Source organism: Lytechinus variegatus, chromosome 2, assembly GCF_018143015.1.
Source record: "Lytechinus variegatus isolate NC3 chromosome 2, Lvar_3.0, whole genome shotgun sequence".
In the NCBI taxonomy this organism is placed as follows: Eukaryota; Metazoa; Echinodermata; class Echinoidea; order Temnopleuroida; family Toxopneustidae; genus Lytechinus; species Lytechinus variegatus.
Window position 1 is genome coordinate 24,008,884 of NC_054741.1, and position 7,612 is coordinate 24,016,495.

Below are 7,612 nucleotides of genomic sequence, written 5' to 3' on the forward strand. Positions count from 1 at the left end.
GCTGTAAACTACTTTTAAGGGTTGAAAAACTTTTGGGAAAGAGAGAAAACCCTTTTCCACGGCATAGGAGGCCGCTACCATTACTGGCGCATGCAATTCCATCATACGCAATATTTACGAGGGATGACACAAGTTCGTGACTTAGTAATTTCAATAGCACGTGAGCTTAATAATAGCGGGCATACATGTAGGTGTGACCAGCGAGTAGAGTGAATGTGTTTGTAGCCTGAGTGTTGTTTTTTTTTTTTTTTTTTTCATTAAGTTTTTATTGATCAATAAAATGATTACACAAATATCAAAATACAATCGAAATCAAACACAATAATAAAAAAAAATAACATAATCATAATGAATCAAAACAAAGCAGTATTACAGTGTACATGGAATAAAGGAGCTCAGCTAGTAAACAAGTACATCTAATATACAAGCAGTTTCTTACACAAGTACAGTGTACATCAGAACACATATTTCCACTTCCTAAAGTGGAGTGCAAGAGTACCTTTCTTTTTGGCAATGCGATATTCTGTTTCCTTACAAGTTTTCAAATAGACTTTAAAACCCTGAAATGAAGGAATGTTATTTTTGAATTTACATAAGTAAATATAATATTTGAATATCAGGAAAATATAAGTGATAAATTTGTCATCTTTAACTCCAAAAATCTTTTCAAAGGGGGACGGATTAAAGACCTTCTTGGTATGTCGAGAAATTTCAAGAACTATTTCGTTCCAAATGATTTTCACAATGTCACAATCAATAAATACATGGATAATGGTTTCTGATAGGGAGTGACAGAATGTACAATTCGGAGAATCCTTCCTTTTAATTTTATGTAAGAAGTCGTTTAAGGAGATAGCTTTATGAAAGAGTTTAAAATAGAAAGAACGTATACGCGAGTCTATTGAACATTTGAAATTTCTCAAATGAATCTTATCCCACTCTTCAGAGTTTGGGGACAAAGACAGTTCTTCCCAGAAATCAGTGTGTTTTGTTGGAATAAAAATCCCAAGCAAGATAGGGTAAACATACTTTGGGACCTTCTTTGCTTGACATAGATTGTTTACTATTTTATGAAAAATTTCTTCATTGTCCCAATCTGACATATTTAACCAAGAATTTGGAATATTTTTCATTAGAAAGTTGAAGTTTTTCCTTCCCCTTGGAGAAATGTCAAAGTCAAGAATTAGTTCTTCAAAAAGCTTGCTTCCTGGGAGTGGGGGGTTCAATAAATCGCTAACAAAATTTATTCCGCAATCAAACCACTCTTGGTTAAAAAAATACTGCTTTGTCTTGGATCTAATATGTTTGTTATACCATAAACATTGGCATGACCCCATATGTGAAAATACTGTATTAAACTCCTTCTTCACTGCTTCCTCCCTGTAAATATACCATGTTCTAATACACTCTGACAGTTGAGAACAACGAAGACTTTTCAAAATGGAATCAGGAGCATGGGATTTCCACAAAATATCTTTGTTTTGATTAAAGTTTTCTAGTACTGACAATTCAATTGTCTTCCACAGACTAACATATTCTTTATCAAGAAGAAGTTTCACCCATGCCATTTTCTGAGACAAAGCAAAAACATAAGGGTCAATCATTCTCAATCCACCTGAACAATAATCATTATAAAAACATTTTCTTTTTACCCTATCTCTCCCACCACTCCAAATAAACTTAAAGAAAATCCTTTCTAACTCCTTGAATAGCTTGGTTGGAGTCTGTATACATAGCACAGAAAAAAGATACAATAGCTGAGGTAATAATAATGTTTTAACGACACAAACTTTACCAACTAAGGATAAGTTTCTACAACGCCAACAGTTAAGGGTTGCCTCTATAGACTTCAGTTTAGGTTTATAATTAAGATCAAACATTGTCCTGGTATCTAATGAAAAAACAATTCCAAGAGTTTTGAATGTATCGGTTTTCCAATTAAGACCGTTTTCAGAATAGGGATTCACTTGTGAGCCCCTTTTAGCCCCCACCCAAACAGCCTCAGATTTAGATATATTAAGTTTGCAACCAGAACAAGCTGCAAATTTCTTAAGCAAATCAAAAAGATTGTTAAAAGAGTCAAGTGAACCATCAAGAAAGCAGGTAGAATCATCAGCTAATAAGGATATTTTTACCTCTTGACCTTCTACAGGGATCCCTTTTATGTTTACATCTTGTCTTACACTAAGAGCCATTGTTTCAATAACTAATAAAAACAAATAGGGGGAGATTGGACATCCTTGGAAAATTCCTCTTTCCATCATAACAGCTTTAGTAAAAAATCCATTATTAGCAACATAACTCTTGCGGTTACAATATAGAGTTTTGATCCAACCAATGAACTTATCCCCAAAATTAAATTTTTTTAAAACTTTCAACAAAAATTCATGATCCACACTATCAAATGCTTTCTGAATGTCTAATAAAAGAATGGCACCTGGAATGTCATGAAGTTCTGTGTATTCTATCAAATCCATAATCAACCTTATATTATTCCCAATATTGCGACCCTTTAAAAAGCCAGACTGGTCTGGGTGAACAAGATCATTGAGACATTTCTTTAGTCTATTTGCCAGTGTTTTTGCTAAAATCTTATAATCCACAGTTAACAATGATATGGGCCTATAATTTTTCAAATAAAACTGGTCCTTGTCTTTCTTGGGAAGTAAAGTAATAATACCATTTCTTTGTGATGTGGACAAAAGGCCATTTTCTAAAGAAAAATTGAATGAATCCAATAACAGATCAGATATATCTTTCCAAAAAACAATGTAAAACTCTACTGGTAAACCATCATACCCTGGGGTTTTGTTATGCTTCATAGAGGTGATTGTCTCATATAATTCTTTTTTAGTAAGAGGATGCTCCAAAAATGATTTGTCATTATCATTTAATTTTGGCGTTTCAAAAGACTCCAAGAAGGTGTCTGTACTGTACAAATTTTGTGTATCTTGTTTTCTATACAAGTTTTGGTAAAAGTCATTAATTTCATCTAATATGGATTGGGGATTTGAAATTATTTCATCATCAACATTTTTTATTCTATGAATGGATTTTTTCTCACCGTGTCTTTTCTCTAAATTGCAAAAATATTTGGAGCTTTTTTCTCCTTCTTCTACCCAGCGCAATTTTGATCGAATAATTAAGCCTTGAGTTTCATATTCTAATATCTTGTCCAAATCACTATGCAAACTTTCTAGGTGCTCAATATGAATCACATTATCTGGGTCATTGTTTATTTGCATTTTTACATTGTCTATTTCTTTGAACAATTTATCTTTGGCAGCTTTCCTCTCTCTCTTCTTTCTGGAACTATACTCTATACAAGTACCTGTTATTGTACATTTGAGGGCATCCCACATAATATGTGGGTTGCACATACTGTTACAATTATCTGTTTTAAAATAATTAATTGTCTCTTTCATTGTTTTTACAAAATCAGCATCATTATGCAAATAATTACAGTTGAGTTTCCAAAACCCGGGTCCCTTCTGAGGATGAGCATCTTTAAAGTTCAAGGTAACTACAGAATGATCTGATTGAATCCCAGGAATTATTTTTGATTGCAAGCAATTGTTAACAAAATTTTCCGAAACAAGAATAAAATCTAATCTGGAGAGAACCTTTGGGTTAATTTGATGCCTAGTGTATTGTTTTAAATGAGGATGAAAGTTTCTCCAAATATCACATAAATTGTATTCTTCCATCAATATTTGAATAATTTCACTAGCTTTTTCATTAGCATGTCTTTGTCTACCACCTCGGTAATCCAGAGGACCCAACACTGCATTGAAATCACCAGCACAGATTAATGAAGTATAATTAAACTGCTCTATTTTAGCAAAAACATCTAAAAAAAAATCTGGATCATCGTTATTGGGGCCGTAAATATTTGCAAGTAAAAGAGATAAACCGTTTATGGTTACAGAATAAATCAAAAATCTTCCATTTGGATCGGCGAACGAGGAGTGAATTACCAGCGAAACATGATTACGAATCAAAATAGCGACACCACGACTATTGGAAGTATGGCTTGAGAACCAAGCATGTTCCCCCCACTGCTGTTTCCAAAATGATTCGTCTTCTGGGGAGGAATGTATCTCCTGAAGAAAAATAATATCACTGTCAATTGACCTCAAGTAATGAAATATTTTTCTTCTTTTTACATAATCTTGGATACCCCGACAGTTAAATGTGCTAAGCTTTAATGACATAAATGAAATTCTACAATATCACTGGTTCCATACCACTCTTTGAAGTATCTGCATTGCACGATAAATTGAAAAAAGAATAAACACTGTAAAAGGCACATGACTGCTTGCCACCATGTAAAATCACAAGATACCATATCTAGCAAATAAGAGCTTGTATACAAACAAAGTGAGCAATTAACTGCTTTGAATTTAAACATATTACAAATAGGGGAGGGGGACAACAACAACAAATTAGGTAAAATCGATAGGAGGGTGCAAATGACACCAAGAATAGTGGCCAGTGACTTCAAATCAGTCTCAGCCCTGGTCCAAAGGTGCATACAACGAGAAATATGAAACAGCCTTGAGCAAAATCCACCGTGTAACCACAAAAACAAACAAAATGGACTCTCTGAATCACATATAAATCATGATCTACAAAGGGGCATAATAAAAAAAACACACAATATATCATCAGCAAAAGTCAGTAGCCAATACAGAAATCAAAACACTCGTACATGTATGGTTTACAAGTAAATCGGAATAACAGAGTCAATATATAAAAAATGCTCACAAATGCCTAGAGTAGCTTTATGGGGGAAAAACATCTCTTGGGAACACACTGTAAACAAAAAAGAAAACAGTGCAAACAAAAAAGAAAACTCTTCAGATCCCCATCACAAAGGAGAGTAAAGCCAAGGGGTAGTAACTTGAAAATATATCAAAGTGTACATTAAAACATGTGCACATTATTTTCAAAAGATATGAAAAAGACATTACCTTATAAATGTAATAAAAATGTCACTATGGCAGGGAGATAAAAACTAGCATCAAGCTTCACTGATACACGTAGTATCTACACATGAGATAAAGAAGTGTCTGTACAGGTAAACTTCAAAAAATATATATCAATACAACAATAAAGTTCACTCCTGTGCACAGATAGATGAGAGATAATCAGTATCAAAAATAAGTCAGTTAAACAGCCTGTATTCAAAGACATAAACAAATAAGACGAGCCATAACAACAGCTGTTCTCACTCTACTTGTTAAAAGGTAAAAAATTATAAAATATCATACAAGATTAAACAATTTCAGAGTCCATAAATATCACTTAAAAAAGATAACGCATGTCCATTCAGTTCAACCTTTAAACATGTAGAACTACGTGGAAGAGTGTTCATGAGATCCATTAGTAGATGTTTTCATTTGAAAAAGACATTCTGTATACAATAGGATCAATCTGCTGAAAAGACTTTCCCAGTGGTTGGGTCTCTGTACCGAATTTTGTCTGGGTATGCGAAAAAAGGCTTTTTTCCTTCTGATCGTAGATGCTTGAACTTCTCCTGCTTCTTCTGGCGTAATTGAAGGACTCTCTTTGATAGATCCTCAGCAACGAAGACCTTTCGATCCCGATATTTGGAATTGGACTCCTTCAGCTTCTTCACACACGCTTTCCTCACCCGTTCTTTGGTTGTGAAGGAAGAAAAGGCAATGTGGATTCTTCTCGGCTGCCTAGAGCTGGTCTCAGATCGATATGTGGGGGTACGGTGACACCTTTCTATCTGCGAACAATCATCCTTTGAGACATCGGCATGTTGTAAGAAATCGGTGACAGTTTTCAAACAATCTTCATGATCTTGGTTTGGATGTTCAGGAATCCCAAACAGAACAATGTTCTTTCTCCTTCCCCTATTCTCTAGGTCATCCAATTTGGCAATGAGCACCTCCTTCTCCTTCTCTAACTGCTTGACAGAATCCTTCAGGGACCCCATATCAAACTCAATGCTCTTGACTCTTTCATCATGATCAGACACCTTTAAAGAAATGTCACTCAATTTTTTATCCAACAAAGCTTCAATGCGTGAGTCAAATCTTGATTCAAAGTCATTAAAAAAGGTGACAAACCAGGTAGGAGGAGCATCTGTGGACTCTAAACCAAGAGAACGCCTGGCGCTAGTGTTAGACGAAGCCAAATGCGTAGCCGAATCATTTCTGTACTGACCTTTGGGAACAGCGTCCGCGTTCGTTACCATACGGCTTTGGGAAGCGGTGGGACTAGAGTCAACAATTTTCGGCTTCTTGGAGAGCGGGGACGATTTGTTTGGAGTGTTTTCCAGCTGACGTGTACTCTTTGAAGGATCCATTGTTATATAAGGATAGTGTATATCATATCAAAAGAACATTCTGTAAATCCAGGAGATTCGATCACAAATCCACACGGCGAAATTTTGCTTCGAAGCAAGGGATACAAAAATTACATCTTGAAAGACATTGTACGAACAGCGCCCTCCTCAGCCTGAGTGTTGTTACGTTCCCCGACCCATTCTCAATATGGGACTACAAGGGACTGCAATATTGACCGAGTTTGAATTCAAATCAGACTCGGAAAAGAGATGAATATTTTTAATTTTTCTAATAGTTTTCAACTAAATCAGAATAATTTCAAGGAATTATGGAAAAAAGGCCATGTCATGGATTTAAAGATGTGAAATTTTAGCAATTTTTTTTTTTCATTTTTTTTTTTTTCAGGAGGGCGATTTTTTGCTCCTTATTTTTTTTAGGAGCGCGGTAGGAGCGCCGGGGCGATCGCGCTCCTCAAAATGAAGGTCTGATTGTCATGTGGTTGTGAATTTATGCATCAGAAAGTAGTGTCATTAAGATCTAATTCTAATTAATTTATTATTTTCAAAAGCTGAATCAGTGATTTTATTTATTCATTGTTTTTCCAAAAGAAAACACATGTTCCGTAATACATTTTCAACTTAAGAACTGAGCCAAGGCCGAACAGAGGTGCAGTTGAAAGCTTAAAATCATAAAATAGGAAATTTATTAGGTAAAATTTTTACTCTTTTGGTTATGTATGATGAAAGTTTAAAGAATTTATTGTGTTAATATGAGAACTACTGGTTATGTATGATGAAAGTTTAAAAAATTTATTGTGTTAATGTTAATATGTTTAATAATTAATATGATTAATAATTAATATGATTAAATAATTGAATGATTTAATAATTAATATGATTGAATCATGAAGAAGAAGAAGATGTCTATGAAAAGAGTTATAGATCTATATATATTAGTCCACCGCACCAGTACCCTACCTGTTAGATGCGAGTGCCAAAGTGGTGCTATCTAGGCTATTGGCAACAGGATCGGAATGAAGAATGTTAACTTGTTAAGGCTGCTAAAGTTATACAGACTGAAAAAAATGCAAGTCAAGTTTCTGAATCATACCTTTGGAAAGGTATCTCTTAATGGTCATCTTAGTAAGTATTCCACCTTCTCTCCCTCTCTTCATTCATACTTTCTCTCTTATTCTCTACTTTTTAGGTAGTTTGGAATTGAATATTTTGAGTAAAAAACAGACATAAGTATGAGCACCGGAGATGGTCAAATTTCCAGCCAGCTTAGGCGGC